The sequence below is a fragment of the Tribolium castaneum genome, chromosome 5 (assembly GCF_031307605.1).
Source record: "Tribolium castaneum strain GA2 chromosome 5, icTriCast1.1, whole genome shotgun sequence".
NCBI lineage: Eukaryota > Metazoa > Arthropoda > Insecta > Coleoptera > Tenebrionidae > Tribolium > Tribolium castaneum.
This window is the reverse complement of record NC_087398.1, coordinates 16,903,712-16,923,664: the sequence shown is the minus strand read 5'-3', so window position 1 is coordinate 16,923,664 and position 19,953 is coordinate 16,903,712.

Below are 19,953 nucleotides of genomic sequence, written 5' to 3'. Positions count from 1 at the left end.
CAGTTTTCAATGTTTGAGATTAAGACAAAAATGCAGCATTTAAAAACGACTCTGAAAACTTCAGTGACTTTTATGTCACCTCCTTTTTCTTCTAATAAAGTATTGGACCCAATAAATTAAGTGTATTTTAAATCACAAGACATTTTCTGTTAAAACACTTTTTTTTAATTATTAATTATTTTCAAACTTATATCTCGCTTATGGTTAGTTCTACATGAAAAATGCAAATAACTATTTTGTAGGAAATTTTATCACCTTCAATTTTGGTGAAAAAGTAAAAATTGATAGGAGTAACTGTTTTCGAGAAATAAGCAAAAAACAAAAAAACTGTTACCTTAATTAAGCGCTTGCATATAAGCAAATTTAGTACTACTAGTATTGTTATTATAAATGTTATTGTTATTAATATGACGACTAAAGACAACTCTAAGACTTTAGTGACTTTTATGTCTCTTCCTTTTTCCTCTACTAAAGTGTTAGACACAATTAATTTAGTTTAATTTCAGTTTTTCAAACATTTTATTTTAAAGCAAATTTTTGTTAAATATTAAAAACTATAAAATGGCTTAGATTGCCTAAAAACACAGATCACACATGATCTTTTGCATAGAAATGAGAAAAGCTCATGTAACACAAAATAAGCTTCATTTTTGCTTAGAAAACTGAGCTTACTTTTATTACTATTATTATTATTTTTATTATTATTATTACTATTATTATTATTATTATTATTATTATTATTATTATTATTATTATTATTATTATTATTATTATTATTATTATTATTATTATTAACTTTTGTATAGTAAATGTTTTTATACCAGTTTTAAAATGAGTTATTAATTTTAAACAATTTCTTGCCTAAAAATACAGATCACAGATGATTTCTTGCATAGAAATGAGAAAACGCTCATATAACACACAAAATAAGCTTCATTTTTGCTTAGAAAACTAAGCTTACTTTTATTACTATTATTATTTTCATTATTATTATTATTAATATTATTATTATTATTATTATTATTATTATTATTATTATTATTATTATTGTTATTATTATTATTATTATTAAAAAATTATATTAAACAGACAGAAAACGTCGTATTCTGACACAAAAAAACGAATTACGTTATAGACTTGACGAGAACGGCGTATTTCGGACTCTTATAGGACTCTTATAGGGTCAAAAAGTATCAATTTGGATTAAAACAAATTATTTTTGTTGACTCTCAGTCTGAATTGTTCATCAGTTCAAACAAAAACGGCTTATTTTAGACGATCTTTTGCTTTGAACAAGAAAACTTACATCGAACAGACTAAAAACGTATTAATCTGGCATAAAAGAGCAATTTATGTATCACTTTGGATAAAGGCAGCTAATCCTATTCGTTTCATTGCTTAAAATAGACAAAATTGTTAATAAATCTAACAAAAACGCTGTATTCTAGCACAAAATACTAATTACATTATAGTTTCGACGAGAATAGCTTATTTGGAATGATTCATGCTTCCAAACGAGTAAATTTTTATTAAACAGATGCCAAACATCATGATTTGTCCTATAAAGACATTTTATATTGCAGTTTGTATTAAAACAAAATATTTTCGTTGATTCTTTGTTAGAAGCAGCAAACCTAACATTAAAGAATCTGAAAACTTTGTATTCGGACACAAACCACCAAATTTTGTACCAGTTTAGACAAAAACGGTTGATTTTCGACAATATTTTGCTTTGAACAAGAAAACTTATATCAAACTGACTAAAAACGTCTTATTTTAGCACAAAACAAAAGATTTGCGTTATAGTCTTAAAGCTGATTCATGCCACAATTTGGATAAAAACCAATTATTTTTGTTAATTCATTGTTACAAACAAGAAACCTTACATCAAAGAAACTGAAAACCCCTTATTTAGGCACAGAAATTCGAATTACGTTTCAGTTTGAACAAAAACTGCTTATTTTAGTCGATCCTTTGTTTTGAACACGAAAACTTACATTAAAAAGATTAAAAACGTCTTATTCTGGCTAAAAACTGCAAATTATATATTACTCTAGATAACAGCAATTTATCCTGATTACTCCTTTACTTAGAATAGAGTAAACTTGTATAAAACTTAATGAAAACTTTAAATTTCGTCTCAAAGAAATAATTTACGTTAAAGTTTTGACCAGCACTGTTTATTTCAAACGAAATTATGATTCGAAACTAATGAACTTTTATGGGGCAGATGCAAAACCACATATTACCATATAAAGCGTTGTTTTAAAGCAAAGTATTACCTTTTGCAACAAGAAATTTCTCGTCAAAGAAACTGAAAACTTCGTATTCATACATAAATATCGAATTACGTATCAGTTTAGGCAAATACAGCTTATTTTAAACGATTCCTTGCTATAAACAAAAAAATTTTTATCAAGCATATTGAAAACGTCTTATTCTCGAAAATAAGAGCAAATTATGTATCAATTTTAACAAAAGCGGATTACTCTGTTTGATTCTATGCTTAGAGTAGAGTAAACTACTATAAAACGTAATGAAAACTCTATATTCAAGCTCAAAAGAACAAATTACGTTATAGTTTTGACAAAAAAAAATATTTCGGACGATTACATACTTCGAAGTAAGCAAACTTTAATTGAACATGTGCAAAAGCTAATACTTTGCTTTAAAATAACGATTTATGTGGTAATATGGTATTTTGCATCTGTCCTATAAAAGTTTACTCGTTTCGCTCCATTGAATCATTCGAAATAAATTATTTTGACACAACAACAACGAAAATAATTTGTTTTTGTTTAAACTGTAACATAAGTCGCTTTTATAAAACGAACTAAAACGTTTGGCATCTGTTTAGTGAAAGTTTTCTCGTTTGGGGGCATAAAATCGTTTGAAATTAACAGTTCTGGTCAAAACTATAACGTAAATTATTTCTTTGTATCACTTTAAAGATTTGCGTTATAGTCTTGACGAGAACTGTTAATTTCAAACGATTCTATGCTTTGAAACCAGTATACTTTCACTGAACAGAGGCAAAACGTCTGATTTCGCCTTTAAAAAACGATTTATGTCACAGTTTGGATTAAAACCAATGATTTTCGTTTATTCATTGTTACAAACAAGAAACCTTACATCAAAGAAACTGAAAACCTCTTATTCAGGCCCAGAAAATCAAATTACGTTTCAGTCTGGACACAAATTGCTTATTTTAGACGATTCTTTCTTTTGAACACGAAAACTTATATTAAAAAGATTAAAAACGTCTTATTCTGGCTCAAAACTGCAAATTATGTATTACTTTGGATAAATGCAGTTTATCCTGATTACTCCTTTGCTTAGAATAGAGCAAACTTGTTTAAAACTTAATGAAAACTTTAAATTTCGTCTCAAAGAAATAATTTACGTTATAGTTTTGACCAGAACTGTTAGTTTCAAACGATTTTATGCCCCCAAACGAGAAAACTTTTACTAAACAGATGCCAAACGTCTTAGTTCGTTTAATAAAAACGACATGTTACAGTTTAAACAAAAAAATTATTTTCGCTGTTGTGTCAAAATAATTTATTTCGAATGATTCAATGGAGCGAAACGAGTAAACTTTTATAGGACAGATGCAAAATACCATATTACCACATAAATCGTTATTTTAAAGCAAAGTATTAGCTTTTGCACTTGTTCAATTAAAGTTTGCTTACTTCGAAGTATGTAGTCCTCCGAAATAATTTTTTTTTGTCAAAACTATAACGTAATTTGTTCTTTTGAGCTTGAATATAGAGTTTTCATTACGTTTTAAAGTAGTTTACTCTACTCTAAGCATAGAATCAAACAGAGTGATCCGCTTTTGTTAAAACTGATACATAGTTTGCTCTTATTTTCGAGAATAAGACATTTTCAATATGTTTGATAAAATTTTTCTTGTTTATAGCAAGGAATCGTTTAAAATAAGCTGTATTTACCTAAACTGATACGTAATTCGATATTTGTGCATGGATACGATGTTTTCAGTTTCTTTGACGTGAAATTTCTTGTTGCAAAAGGTAATAATTTGCTTTAAAACAACGCTTTATATGGTAATATGTGGTTTTGCATCTGCCCCATAAAAGTTCATTAGTTTCGAATCATAAAATCGTTCAAAACTATAACGTAAATTATTTCTTTGAGACGAAATTTAAAGTTTTCATTAAGTTTTATACAAGTTTACTCTATTCTAAGTAAAGGAGTTATCAGGATAAATTGCTTTTATCTAGAGTAATATATAATTTGCAGTTTTCAGCCAGAATAAGACGTTTTTATTCTTTTTAATGTAAGTTTTTGTATTCAAAACAAAGGATCGTCTAAAGTAAGCAGTTTTTGTCCAGACTGAAACGTAATTCGAATTTCTGTGCCTGAATTAGGGGTTTTCAGTTTCTTTGATGTAAGGTTTCATGTTTGTAACAATGAATTAACGAAAATAATTGGTTTTTATCCAAACTGTGGCATGAATCGTTTTTAAAAGGCGAAATAAGATGTTTTTCCTCTGTACAGTGAAAGTTTACTCGTTTCAAAGCATAGAACCGTTTGACATTAACAGCTCTAGTTAAGACTATAACGCAAATCTTTTCTTTTGTGCTGAAATAAGACGTTTTTAGTCAGTTTGATATAAGTTTTCTTGTTCAAAGCAAAATATTGTCGAAAATCAACCGTTTTTGACTAATCTGATACAAAATTCGGTGGTTTGTGTCCGAATACAAAGTTTTCAGATTTTTTAATGTTAGGTTTGCTGCTTCTAACAAAGAATCAACGAAAATATTTTGTTTTAATACAAACTGCAATATAAAATGTCTTTATAGGACAAAACATGATGTTTGGCATCTGTTTAATAAAAATTTACTCGTTTGGAAGCATAGAATCATTCCAAATAAGCTATTCTCGTCGAAACTATAATGTAATTAGTATTTTGTGCTAGAATACAGCGTTTTTGTTAGATTTATTAACAATTTTGTCTATTTTGAGCAATGAAACGAATAGGATTAGCTGCCTTTATCCAAAGTGATACATAAATTGCCCTTTTATGCCAGATTAATACGTTTTTAATCTGTTCGATGTAAGTTTTCTTGTTCAAAGCAAAAGATCGTCTAAAATAAGCCGTTTTTGTTTGAACTGATAAACAATTCAGACTGAGACTCAACAAAAATAATTTGTTTTAATCCAAACTGATACTTTTTGACCCTATAAGAGTCCTATAAGAGTCTGAGATACGCTGTTCTCGTCAAGTCTATAACGTAATTCGTTTTTTTGTGTCAGAATACGACGTTTTCTGTCTGTTTAATATAAGTTTTTAACAATAATAATAATAACAATAATAATAATAATAATAATAATAATAATAATAATAATAATAATAATAATAGTAATAATAATAATAATATTAATAATAATAATAATGAAAATAATAATAGTAATAAAAGTAAGCTTAGTTTTCTAAGCAAAAATGAAGCTTATTTTGTGTGTTATATGAGCGTTTTCTCATTTCTATGCAAGAGATCATCTGTGATCTGTGTTTTTAGGCAAGAAATTGAATAAAATTAATAACTCATTTTAAAACTGGTATAAAAACATTTACTATACAAAAGTTAATAATAATAATAATAATAATGATAATAATAATAATAATAATAATAATAATAATAATAATAATAATAATAATAATAATGATATAAATACTTATAATAATGAATTTCTTTCTAAATTAAAGCTTAGTTTTTCTAAGCAAAAATGATGCTTATTTTGTGTTATCTGAGCGTTTTCTCATTTCTATGCAAGAGATCATCTGTGATCTGTGTTTTTAGGCAAGAAATTGTCTAAAATTAATAACTCATTTTAAAACTGGTATAAAAACATTTACTATACAAAAGTTATAATCGGTTTTTAATAATAATAATATTAATAATAATAATAATAATAATAATAGTAATAATAATAATAAAAATAATAGTAATAATAATAATAATAATAATAATAGTAATAGTAACATAAGGAATAATAATAATAATACTTTTAATAAGGAAAAATGAAGCTTATTTTGTGTGTTACATGAGCGTTTTCTCATTTCTATGCAAAAGATCATGTGTGATCTGTGTTTTTAGGCAATCTAAGCCATTTTATAGTTTCTAATATTTAACAAAAATTTGCTTTAAAATAAAATGTTTGAAAAACTGAAATTAAACTAAATTAATTGTGTCTAACACTTTAGTAGAGGAAAAAGGAGGAGACATAAAAGTCACTAAAGTCTTAGAGTTGTCTTTAGTCGTCATATTAATAACAATAACATTTATAATAACAATACTAGTAGTACTAAATTTGCTTATATGCAAGCGCTTACTTAAGGTAACAGTTTTTTTGTTTTTTGCTTATGTCTCGAAAACAGTTACTCCTATCAATTTTTACTTTTTTACCAAAATTAAAGGTGATAAAATTTCCTACAAAATAGTTATTTGCATTTTTCATGTAGAACTAACCATAAGCGAGATATAAGTTTGAAAATAATTAATAATTAAAAAAAAGTGTTTTAACAGAAAATGTCTTGTGATTTAAAATACACTTAATTTATTGGGTCCAATACTTTATTAGAAGAAGAAGGAGGTGACATAAAAGTCACTGAAGTCTTTAGAGTCGTTTTTAACTGCTGCATTTTTGTCTTCGTCTCAAACATTGAAAACTGAATTACATTTTTGTTCAGTAACAGTTACAGTTTTCTTATTGGTTTTTTGCTTATATCTCAAAAACAGTTACTTCTATCAAATTTTATCTTTTTTTCAAAATTAAAGCTGATAAAATTTCTAACAAAATAGTTATTTACATTTTTCTTGTAGGACCAAGCATAAACGAGTTATAGAGTTGGATATAAATAATATTTAACAAAAATTTGCTTTAAAATAAAATGCTTGAATAACCGGAATTAAACTAAATTAATTGTGTATAACACTTTAGTAGAGGAAAAAGGAGAAGACATAAAAGTCACTAAATGTTTCAGAGTCGTCTTTAGTCGTCATATTAATAACAATAACATTAATAATAATAATACTAATAGTACTAAATTTGCTTATATGCAAACGCTTAATTAAGGTAACAGTTTTTTGGTTTCTTGCATATATCTCGAAAACAGTTACTCCTATCAATTTTTATCTTTTTTTCAAAATTAAAGCTGATAAAATTTCCTACAAAACAGTTATTTACATTTTTTTGTAGGACCAACCATAAGCGAGTTATAGAGTTGGATATAAATAATCTTTAACAAAAATTTGCTTTAAAATAAAATGTTTGAAAAACCGAAATTAAACTAAATTAAGACTAACACTTTAGTAGAGGAAAAAGGAGAAGACATAAAAGTCACCAAAGTCTTGAGAGTCGTTTTTAGTCGTCATATTAATAACAATAACATTAATAATAATAATATTAATATTACTAAATTTGCTTATATGCAAGCGCTTAATTAAGGTAACAGTTTTTTGGTTTCTTGCTTATATCTCGAAAACAGTTACTCCTATCAATTTTTAAATTTTTACTAAAATTAAAGCTGATAAAATTTTCTACAAAATAGTAATTTGCATTTTTCATGTAGGACTAACCATAAGCGAGATATAAGTTTGAAAATAATTAATATTTAAAAAAAAATTGCTTTAACAGAAAATGTCTTGTGATTTAAAATACACTTAATTTAATGGGTTCAATACTTTATTAGAAGAAAAAAGAGGAGGCATAAAAGTCACTGAAGTCTTCAGAGTCGATTTTAAATGCTGCATTTTCGTCTTTGTCTCAAACATTGAAAACTGAATTACATTTTTGTTCAGTAACAGTTACAGTTTTCTTATTGGTTTTTTGCTTATATCTCGAAAACTGATACTCCTATAAAAATAAAAATAAATAAAATGTTTGAAAAACCGAAATTAAACTAAATTAATTAAGACTAACACTTTAGTCGAGGAAAAAGGAGAAGACATAAAAGTCACCAAAGACTTGAGAGTCGTTTTTAGTCGTCATATTAATAACAATAACATTAATAATAATAATACTAATATTACTAAATTTGCTTATATGCAAGCGCTTAATTAAGGTAACAGTTTCTTGCTTATATCTCGAAAACAGTTACTCCTATCAATTTTTATCTTTTTACTAAAATTAAAGCTGATAAAATTTCCTACAAAATATTTATTTGCATTTTTTATGTAGGACTAACCATAAGCGAGATATAAGTTTGAAAATAATTAATATTTAAAAAAAAAGTGCTTTAACAGAAAATGTCTTGTGATTTAAAATACACTTAATTTACTGGGTCCAATACTTTATTAGAAGAAAAAAGAGATGACATAAAAGTCACTGAAGTCTTCAGAGTCGTTTTTAAATGCTGCATATTCGTCTTCGTCTCAAACATTGAAAACTGAATTACATTTTTGTTCAGTAACTGTAACAGTTTTCACTTTGGTTTTTTGCTTATATCTCAAAAACACCAAAATAGTTATTTACATTTTTCTTGTAGGACCAAGCATAAGCAAGTTATAGAGTTGGATATAAATAATATTAAACAAAAATTTACTTTAAAATAAAATGTTGAAAAACCGAAATTAAACTAAATTAATTGTGTCTAACACTTTAGTAGAGGAAAAAGGAGGAGCCATAAAAGTCTCTAAAGTCTTCAGAATCGTCTTTAGTCGTCATATTAATAACAATAACATTAATAATAACAATACTATTAGTACTAAATTTGCTTATATGCAAGCGCTTAATTAAGGTAACAGTTTTTTTGTTGTTTGCTTATATCTCGAAAACAGTTACTCCTATCAATTTTTACCTTTTCACCAAAATTAAAGCAGATAAAATTTCCTTAAAAATCGTTATTTGCATTTTTCATGTAGAACTAACCATAAGCAAGATATAAGTTTGAAAATAATTAATAATTAAAAAAAATGTGCTTTATCAGAAAATGTCTTGTGATTTAAAATACACTTAATTTATTGGGTCCAATACTTAATTAGAAAAAAAAGGAGGTGACAGTAAATGCTGCATTTTCGTCTTCGTCTCAAACATTAAATACTGAATTACATTTTTGTTTAGTAACTGTTACAGTTTTCACTTTGGTTTTTTGCTTATATCTCGAAAACTGTTACGCCTATCAATTTTTATCTTTCCTTCAAAATTAAAGCTGATAAAATTTTTTACAAAATAGTTTTTTGCATTTTTTTTGTAGGACCAACCATAAGCGAGTTATAGAGTTGGATATAAATAATCTTTAACAAACATTTGATATAAAATAAAATGTTTGAAAAACCGAAATTAAACTAAATTAATATTAAAACAATTATTAATATTATTATTATTAAAAACCGACTATAACTTTTGTATAGTAAATGTTTTTATACCAGTTTTAAAATGAGTTTTTAATTTTAGACAATTTCTTGCCTAAAAACACAGATCACAGATGATCTCTTGCATAGAAATGAGTAAACGCTAAGATAACACAAAATAAGCTTCATTTTTCCTTAGAAAAACTAAGCTTTAATTTAGAAACAAATTCATTATTATAAGTATTATTATTATTATTATTATTATTATTATTATTATTATTATTATTATTATTACTTTTATTGCTATTATTATTATTATTATTATTATTATTATTATTATTATTATTATTAAAAACCGATTATAACTTTTGTATAGTAAATGTTTTTATTGTATTTTAAATCACAAGGCATTTTCTGTTAAAGCACTTTTTTTTTAAATATTAATTATTATCAAACTTATATCTCGCTTAAGGTTAGTCCTACATGAAAAATGCAAATAACTATTTTGTAGGAAATTTTATCAGCTTTAATTTTAGTAAAAAGATAAATATTGATAGGAGTAACTGTTTTCGAGATATAGGCAAAAAACCAAAAAACTGTTACCTTAATTAAGCGCTTGCATATAAGCAAATATAGTACTATTAGTATTATTATTATTAATGAAATTGTTATTAATATGACGACTAAAGACGACTCTGAAACCTTTAGTGACTTTTATGGTTTTTCCTTTTTCCTCTACTAAAGTGTTAGACACAGTTAATTTAGTTTAATTTCAGTTTTTCAAACATTTAATCTTAAAGCAAATTTTTGTTAAAGATTATTTATATCTAACTCTTTAACTCGCTTACGGTAGGTCCTACAAAAGAAATGCATTTAACTATTTTGTAGGAAATTTTATCAGCTTTAATTTTGAAAGAAAGATAAAAATTGATAAGAGTAAATGTTTTCTAGATATAAGCAAAAAACCAAAGTGAAAACTGTTACAGTTACTGAACAAAAATGTTTGTTTTCAATGTTTGAGACGAAGACAAAAATGCATCATTTACAAACGACTCTAAAAACTTCAGTGACCTTTCTGTCACCTCCTTTTTCTTCTAATAAAGTACTGGACCCAATAAATTAAGTGTATTTTAAATCACAAGACATTTTCTGTTAAAGCACTTTTTTTTTTAAATATTAATTATTTTCAAACTTATATCTCGCTTATGGTTAGTCCTACATGAAAAATGCAAATAACTATTTTGTAGGAAATTTTATTAGCTTTAATTTTGAAAAAAAGATAAAAATTGATAGGAGTAACTGTTTTCAAGATATAAGCAAAAAACCAATAAGAAAACTGTAACTGTTACTGAACAAAAATGTAATTCAGTTTTCAATGTTTGAGACGAAGACGAAAATGCAGCATTTACTGTCACCTCCTTTTTCTTCTAATTAAGTATTGGACCCATAAAATTAAGTGTATTTTAAATCACAAAACATTTTCAGTTAAATCACATTCTTTTTTAATTATTAATTAATTTCAAACTTATATCTCGCTTATGGGTAGTTCTACATAAAAAATGCAAATAACTATTTTGTAGGAAATTTTATCACCTTTAATTTTGGTGAAAAGGTAAAAATTGATAGAAGAAACTGTTTTCGAGATATAAGCAAAAAACAAAAAAACTGTTACCTTAATTAAGCGCTTGCATATAAGCAAATTTAGTACTACTAGTATTGTTATTATAAAGGTTATTGTTATTAATATGACGACTAAAGACAACTCTAAGACTTTAGTGACTTTTATGTCTCCTTTTTCCTCTACTAGAGTGTTAGACACAATTAATTTAGTTTAATTTCAGTTTTTCAAACATTTTATTTTAAAGCAAATTTTTGTTATATATTATTTATATCCAACTCTATAACTCGCTTATGGTTGGTCCTACAAGAAAAATGCAAAAAACTATTTTGTAGAAAATTTTATCAGCATTAATTTTGAATGAAAGATAAAAATTGATAGGAGTAACTGTTTTCGAGATATAAGCAAAAAACCAAAGTGAAAACTGTAACAGTTACTGAACAAAAATGTATGTCAGTTTTCAATGTTTGAGACGAAGACGAAAATGCAGCATTTACTGTCACCTCCTTTTTCTTCTAATTAAGTATTGGACCCAATAAATTAAGTGTATTTTAAATCACAAGACATTTTCTGTTAAAGCAAATTTTTGTTATATATTATTTATATCCAACTCTATAACTCGCTTATGGTAGGTCCTACAAAAAAAATGCAAATAACGATTTTGTAGGAAATTTTATCAGCATTAGTTTTGAAAGAAAGATAAAAATTGATAAGAGTAACAGTTTTCGAGATATAAGCAAAAATCCAATAAGAAAACTGTAACTGTTACTGAACAAAAATATAATTCAGTTTTCAATGTTTGAGACAAAGACGAAAATGCAGCATTTAAAATCGACTCTGAAGACTTCAGTGACTTTTATGTCACCTCCTTTTTCTTCTAATAATGTATTGGACCCAATAAATTAAGTGTATTTTAAATCACAAGGCATTTTCTGTTAAAGCACTTTTTTTTAAATATTAATTATTTTCAATCATATATCTCGCTAATGGTTAGTCTTACATGAAAAATGCAAATAACTATTTTGTAGGAAATAAAAATTGACAGGAGTAACTGTTTTCGAGATATAAGCAAAAAACCAATAAGAAAACTGTGACTGTTACTGAACCAAAATGTAATTCAGTTTTCAATGTTTGAGACGAAGACGAAACTGCAGCATTTAAAAACGACTCTGAAGACTTCAGTGACTTTTATGTTACTTTCTTCTTCTTCTAATAAAGTATTAGATCCAATAAATTAAGTGTATTTTAAATCACAAGACATTTTCTGTTAAAGCACTTTTTTTTAAATATTAATTATTTTCAATTATATATCTCGCTAATGGTTAGTCTTACATGAAAAATGCAAATAACTATTTTGTAGGAAATTTTATCAGCTTTAATTTTAGTAAAAAGATAAAAATTGATAGGAGTAACTGTTTTCGAGATATAAGCAAGAAACCAAAAAACTGTTACCTTAATAAAGCGCTTGCATATAAGCAAATTTAGTACTATTAGTATTATTATTATTAATGTTATTGTTATTAATATGACGATTAAAGACAACTTTGAAACCTTTAGTGACTTTTATGTCTTCTTCTTTTTCCTCTACTAATGTGTTAGACACAATTAAATTAGTTTAATTTCAGTTTTTCAAACATTTTATTTTAAAGCAAATTTTTCTTAAAGATTATTTATATCCAACTCTATAACTCGCTTATGGTTGGTCCTAAAAAAAAAATGCTAAAAACTATTTTGTAGGAAATTTTATCTGCTTTAATTTTGAAGAAAAGATAAAAATTTATAGGAGTAACTGTTTTCGAGATATAAGCAAAAAACCAATAAGAAAACTGTAACTGTTACTGAACAAAAATGTAATTCAGTTTTCAATGTTTGAGACAAAGACGAAAATGCAGCATTTAAAATCGACTCTGAAGACTTCAGTGACTTTTATGTCTCCTCCTTTTTCTTCTAATAAAGTATTGGACCCATTAAATTAAGTGTATTTTAAATCACAAGACATTTTCTGTTAAAGCACTTTTTTTTAAATATTGATTATTTTCAAACTTACATCTCGCTTATGGTTAGTCCTACATGAAAAATGCAAATAACTATTTTGTTGGAAATTTTATCAGCTTTAATTTTAGTAAAAAAATAAAAATTGATAGGAGTAACTGTTTTCGAGATATAAGCAAGAAACCAAAAAACTATTAACTTAATTAAGCGTTTGCATATAAGCAAATTTAGTACTATTAGTATTATTGTTATTAATGTTATTGTTATTAATATGACGATTAAAGACGACTCTGAAATCTTTAGTGACTTTTATGTCTTCTTCTTTTTCCTCTACTAAAGTGTTAGACACAATTAATTTAGTTTAATTTCAGTATTTCAAACATTTTATTTTAAAGCAAATTTTTGTTAAATATTATTTAAATCCATCTCTATAACTCGCTTATGCTTGGTCCTACATGAAAAATGCAAATAACTATTTCGTAGGAAATTTTATCAGCTTTAATTATTTGGTAAAAAGATAAAAATTGATAGGAGTAACTGTTTTCGAGATATAAGCAAGAAACCAAAAAACTGTTACCTTAATAAAGCGCTTGCATATAAGCAGATTTAGTACTACTAGTATTATTATTATTAATGTTATTGTTATTAATATGACGACTAAAAACGATTCTGAAGACTTTGGTGACTTTTATGTCTTTTTCTTTTTTCTCTACTAAAGTGTTAGACACAATTAATTTAGTTTAATTTCAGTATTTCAAACATTTTATTTTTAAGCAAGTTTTTGTTAAATATTATTTATATCCAACTTTATAACTCGCTTATGGTTGGTCCTACAAGAAAAATGCAAATAACTATTTTGTAGGAAATGTTATCAGCTTTAATTTTGAAAGAAAGATAAAAATTGATAGCAGTAACTGTTTTCGAGATATAAGCAAAAAACCAAAGTAAAAACTGTTACCGTTTCAGAATAAAAATGTAATTCAGTTTTCAATGTTTGAGACGAAGACGAAAATGCAGCATTTAAAATCGACTCTGAAGACTTCAGTGACTTATATGTCACCCCCTTTTTTTTCTAATAAAGTATTGGACCTAAAAAATTAAGTGTATTTTAAATCACAAGACATTTTCTGTTAAAGCACTTTTTTTTTAAATATTAATTATTTTTAATCTTATATCTCGCTTATGGTTAGTCCTACATAAAAAATGCAAATAACTATTTTGTAGGAAATTTTATCAGCTTGAATTTTAGTAAAAAGATAAAAATTGATAGGAGTAACTGTTTTCGAGATATAAGCCAGAAACCAAAACACTGTTATCTTAATTAAGCGTTTGCATATAAGCAAATTTAGTACTATTAGTATTATTATTATTAATGTTATTGTTATTAATATGACGATTAAAGACAACTTTGAAACCTTTAGTGACTTTTATGTCTTCTTCTTTTTCCTCTACTAATGTGTTAGACACAATTAAATTAGTTTAATTTCAGTTTTTCAAACATTTTATTTTAAAGCAAATTTTTGTTAAATATTATTTATATCCAACTCTATAACTCGCTTATGGTTGGTCCTACAAAAAAATGCAATTAACGATTTTGTAGGAAATTTTATCAGCTTTAATTTTGAAAAAAAAATAAAAATTGATAGGAGTAACTGTTTTCGAGATATAAGCAAAAAACCAATAAGAAAACTGTGACTGTTACTGAACCAAAATGTAATTCAGTTTAATGTTTGAGACGAAGACGAAACTGCAGCATTTAAAAACGACTCTGAAGACTTCAGTGACTTTTATGTCACTTTCTTCTTCTTCTAATAAAGTATTAGACCCAATAAATTAAGTGTATTTTAAATCACAAGACATTTTCTGTTAAAGCACTTTTTTTTTAATATTAATTATTTTCAATCATATATCTCGCTAATGGTTAGTCTTACATGAAAAATGCAAATAACTATTTTGTAGGAAATTTTATCAGCTTTAATTTTAGTAAAAAGATAAAAATTGATAGGAGTAACTGTTTTCGAGATATAAGCAAGAAACCAAAAAACTGTTACCTTAATAAAGCGCTTGCATATAAGCAAATTTAGTACTATTAGTATTATTATTATTAATGTTTTTGTTATTAATATGACGATTAAAGACAACTTTGAAACCTTTAGTGACTTTTATGTCTTCTTCTTTTTCCTCTACTATTGTGTTAGACACAATTAAATTAGTTTAATTTCAGTTTTTCAAACATTTTATTTTAAAGCAAATTTTTCTTAAAGATTATTTATATCCAACTCTATAACTCGCTTATGGTTGGTCCTAAAAAAAAATGCTAAAAACTATTTTGTAGGAAATTTTATCTGCTTTAATTTTGAAGAAAAGATAAAAATTTATAGGAGTAACTGTTTTCGAGATATAAGCAAAAAACCAAAGTGAAAATTGTAACCGTTACTGAACAAAAATGTAATTCAGTTTTCAATGTTTGAGACGAAGACGAAAATGCAGCATTTAAAAACGACTCTGAAAACTTCAGTGACTTTTAAGTCACCTCCTTTTTTTTCTAATAAAGTATTGGACTCAATAAATTAAGTGTATTTTAAATCACAAGACATTTTCTGTTAAAGCACTTTTTTTTTTAAATATTGATTATTTTCAAACTTACATCTCGCTTATGGTTAGTCCTACATGAAAAATGCAAATAACTATTTTGTTGGAAATTTTATCAGCTTTAATTTTAGTAAAAAGATAAAAATTGATAGGAGTAACTGTTTTCGAGATATAAGCAAGAAACCAAAAAACTTTTAACTTAATTAAGCGTTTGCATATAAGCAAATTTAGTACTATTAGTATTAATATTATTAATGTTATTGTTATTAATATGACGACTAAAAACGATTCTGAAGACTTTGGTGACTTTTATGTCTTTTTCTTTTTTCTCTACTAAAGTGTTAGACTCAATTACTTTAGTTTAATTTCGGTTTTTCAAACATTATATTTAAAGCAAATTTTTGTTAAATATTATTTATATCCAACTCTATAACTCGCTTATGGTTGGTCCTACAAGAAAAATGCAAATAACTATTTTGTAGAAAGCTTTATTAGCTTTAATTTTAAAAGAAAGATAAAAATTGATAGGAGTAACTGTTTTCGAGATATAAGCAAAAAACCAATAAGAAAACTGTAACAGTTACTGAACAAAAATGTAATTCAGTTTTCAATGTTTGAGACGAAGACGAAAATGCAGCATTTACAAACGACTCAAAAGACTTCAGTGACCTTTCTGTCACCTCTTTTTTTTTCTAATAAAGTATTGGACCCAATAAATTAAGTGTATTTTAAATCACAAGACATTTTCTGTTGAAGCACTTTTTTTTAAATTTTAATTATTTTCAAACTTATATCTCGCTTATGGTTAGTCCTACATTAAAAATGCAATTAACTATTTTGTAGGAAATTTTATCAGCTTTAATTTTAGTAAAAAGATAAAAATTGATAGGAGTAACTGTTTTCGAGATATAAGCAAGAAACCAAAAAATTGTTACCTGAATTAAGCGTTTGCATGTAAGCAAATTTAGTACTATTGGTATTATTATTATTAATGTTATTGTTATTAATATGACGACTAAAAACGATTCTGAAGACTTTGGTGACTTTTATGTCTTTTTCTTTTTTCTCTACTAAAGTGTGAGACACAATTAATTTAGTTTAATTTCAGTATTTCAAACATTTTATTTTAAAGCAAATTTTTGTTAAATATTATTTAAATCCATCTCTATAACTCGCTTATGCTTGGTCCTACAAGAAAAATGCAAATAACTATTTCGTAGGAAATTTTATCAGTTTTAATTTTAGTAAAAAGATAAGAATTGATAGGAGTAACTGTTTTCGAGATATAAGCAAGAAACCAAAAAACTGTTACCTTAATAAAGCGCTTGCATATAAGCAGATTTAGTACTATTAGTATTATTATTATTAATGTTATTGTTATTAATATGACGACTAAAAACGATTCTAAAGACTTTGGTGGCTTTTATGTCTTTTTCTTTTTTCTCTACTAAAGTGTTAGACTCAATTAATTTAGTTTAATTTCGGTTTTTCAAACATTTTATTTAAAGCAAATTTTTGTTAAATATTATTTATATCCAACTCTATAACTCGCTTATGGTTGGTCCTACAAGAAAAATGCAAATAACTATTTTGTAGAAAGCTTTATCAGCTTTAATTTTAAAAGAAAGATAAAAATTGATAGGAGTAACTGTTTTCGAGATATAAGCAAAAAACCAATAAGAAAACTGTAACAGTTACTGAACAAAAATGTAATTCAGTTTTCAATGTTTGAGACGAAGACGAAAATGCAGCATTTACAAACGACTCTAAAGACTTCAGTGACCTTTCTGTCACCTCTTTTTTCTTCTAATAAAGTATTGGACCCAATAAATTAAGTGTATTTTAAATCACAAGACATTTTCTGTTGAAGCACTTTTTTTTAAATTTTAATTATTTTCAAACTTATATCTCGCTTATGGTTGGTCCTACAAGAAAAATGCAAATAACTATTTTGTAGGAAATTTTATCAGCTTTATTTTGAAAAAAAGATAAAAACTGATAGGAGTAATTGTTTTCGTGATATAAGCAAAAAACCAAAGTGAAAACTGTTACCGTTTCAGAACAAAAATGTAATTCAGTTTTCAATGTTTGAGACGAAGACGAAAATGCAGAATTTACAATCGACTCTGAAGACTTCAGTGACTTATATGTCACCCCCTTTTTCTTCTAATAAAGTATTGGACCTAATAAATTAAGTGTATTTTAAATCACAAGACATTTTCTGTTAAAGCACTTTTTTTTTAAATATTAATTATTTTCAAACTTATATCTCGCTTATGGTTAGTCCTACATGAAAAATGCAAATAACTATTTTGTAGGAAATTTTATCAGCTTGAATTTTAGTAAAAAGATAAAAATTGATAGGAGTAACTGTTTTCGAGATATAAGCAAGAAACCAAAACACTGTTACCTTAATTAAGCGTTTGCATATAAGCAAATTTAGTACTATTAGTATTATTATTATTAATGTTATTGTTATTAATATGACAACTAAAGACAACTCTGAAACCTTTAGTGACTTTTATGTCTTTTCCTTTTTCCTCTACTAAAGTGTTAGACACAGTTAAATTAGTTTAATTTCAGTTTTTCAAACATTTTATTTTAAAGCAAATTTTTGTTATATATTATTTATATCCAACTCTATAACTCGCTTATGGTTGGTCCTACAAGAAAAATGCAAATAACTATTTTGTAGAATATTTTATCAGCTTTAATTTTGAAAGAAAGACAAAAATTCATAGGAGTAACTGTTTTCGAGATATAAGCAAGAAACCAAAAAACTGTTACCTTAATAAAGCGCTTGCATATAAGCAGATTTAGTACTATTAGTATTATTATTATTAATGTTATTGTTATTAATATGACGACTAAAAACGATTCTAAAGACTTTGGTGACTTTTATGTCTTTTTCTTTTTTCTCTACTAAAATGTTAGACACAATTAATTTAGTTTAATTTCAGTATTTCAAACATTTTATTTTTAAGCAAGTTTTTGTTAAATATTATTTATATCCAACTTTATAACTCGCTTATGGTTGGTCCTACAAGAAAAATGCAAATAACTATTTTGTAGGAAATGTTATCAGCTTTAATTTTGAAAGAAAGATAAAAATTGATAGGAGTAACTGTTTTCGAGATATAAGCAAAAAACCAAAGTAAAAACTGTTACCGTTTCAGAACAAAAATGTAATTCAGTTTTCAATGTTTGAGACAAAGACGAAAATGCAGCATTTAAAATCGACTCTGAAGATTTCAGTGACTTATATGTCACCCCCTTTTTTTTCTAATAAAGTATTGGACCAAATAAATTAAGTGTATTTTAAATCACAAGACATTTTCTGTTAAAGCACTTCTTTTTTAAATATTAATTATTTTCAATCTTATATCTCGCTTATGGTTAGTCCTACATAAAAAATGCAAATAACTATTTTGTAGGAAATTTTATCAGCTTGAATTTTAGTAAAAAGATGAAAATTGATAAGAGTAACTGTTTTTGAGATATGAGCAAGAAACCAAAACACTGTTACCTTAATTAAGCGTTTGCATATAAGCAAATTTAGTACTATTAGTATTATTATTATTAATGTTATTGTTATTAATATGACGATTAAAGACAACTTTGAAACCTTTAGTGACTTTTATGTCTTCTTCTTTTTCCTCTACTAAAGTGTTAGACACAATTAAATTAGTTTAATTTCAGTTTTTCAAACATTTTATTTTAAAGCAAATTTTTGTTAAATATTATTTATATCCAACTCTATAACTCGCTTATGGTTGGTCCTACAAGAAAAATACAAATAACTATTTTGTAGGAAATTTTATCAGCTTTAATTTTGAAAGAAAGATAAAAATTGATAGGAGTAACTGTTTTCGAGATATAAGCAAAAAACCAATAAGAAAACTGTGACTGTTACTGAACAAAAATGTAATTCGGTTTTCAATGTTTGAGACGAAGACGAAACTGCAGCATTTAAAAACGACTCTGAAGACTTCAGTGACTTTTATGTCACTTCCTTTTTCTTCTAATAAAGTATTGGACCCAATAAATTAAGTGTATTTTAAATCACAAGACATTTTCTGTTAAAGCACTTTTTTTTAAATATTAATTATTTTCAATCATATATCTCGCTTATGGTTAGTCCTACATGAAAAATGCAAATAACTATTTTGTAGGAAATTTTATCAGCTTTAATTTTAGTAAAAAGATAAAAATTGATAGGAGTAACTGTTTTCGAGATATAAGCAAGAAACCAAAACACTGTTACCTTAATTAAGCGTTTGCTTATAAGCAAATTTAGTACTATTAGTATTATTATTATTAATGTTATTGTTATTAATATGACAACTAAAGACAACTCTGAAACCTTTAGTGACTTTTATGTCTTTTCCTTTTTTCTCTACAAAAGTGTTAGACACAGTTAAATTAGTTTAA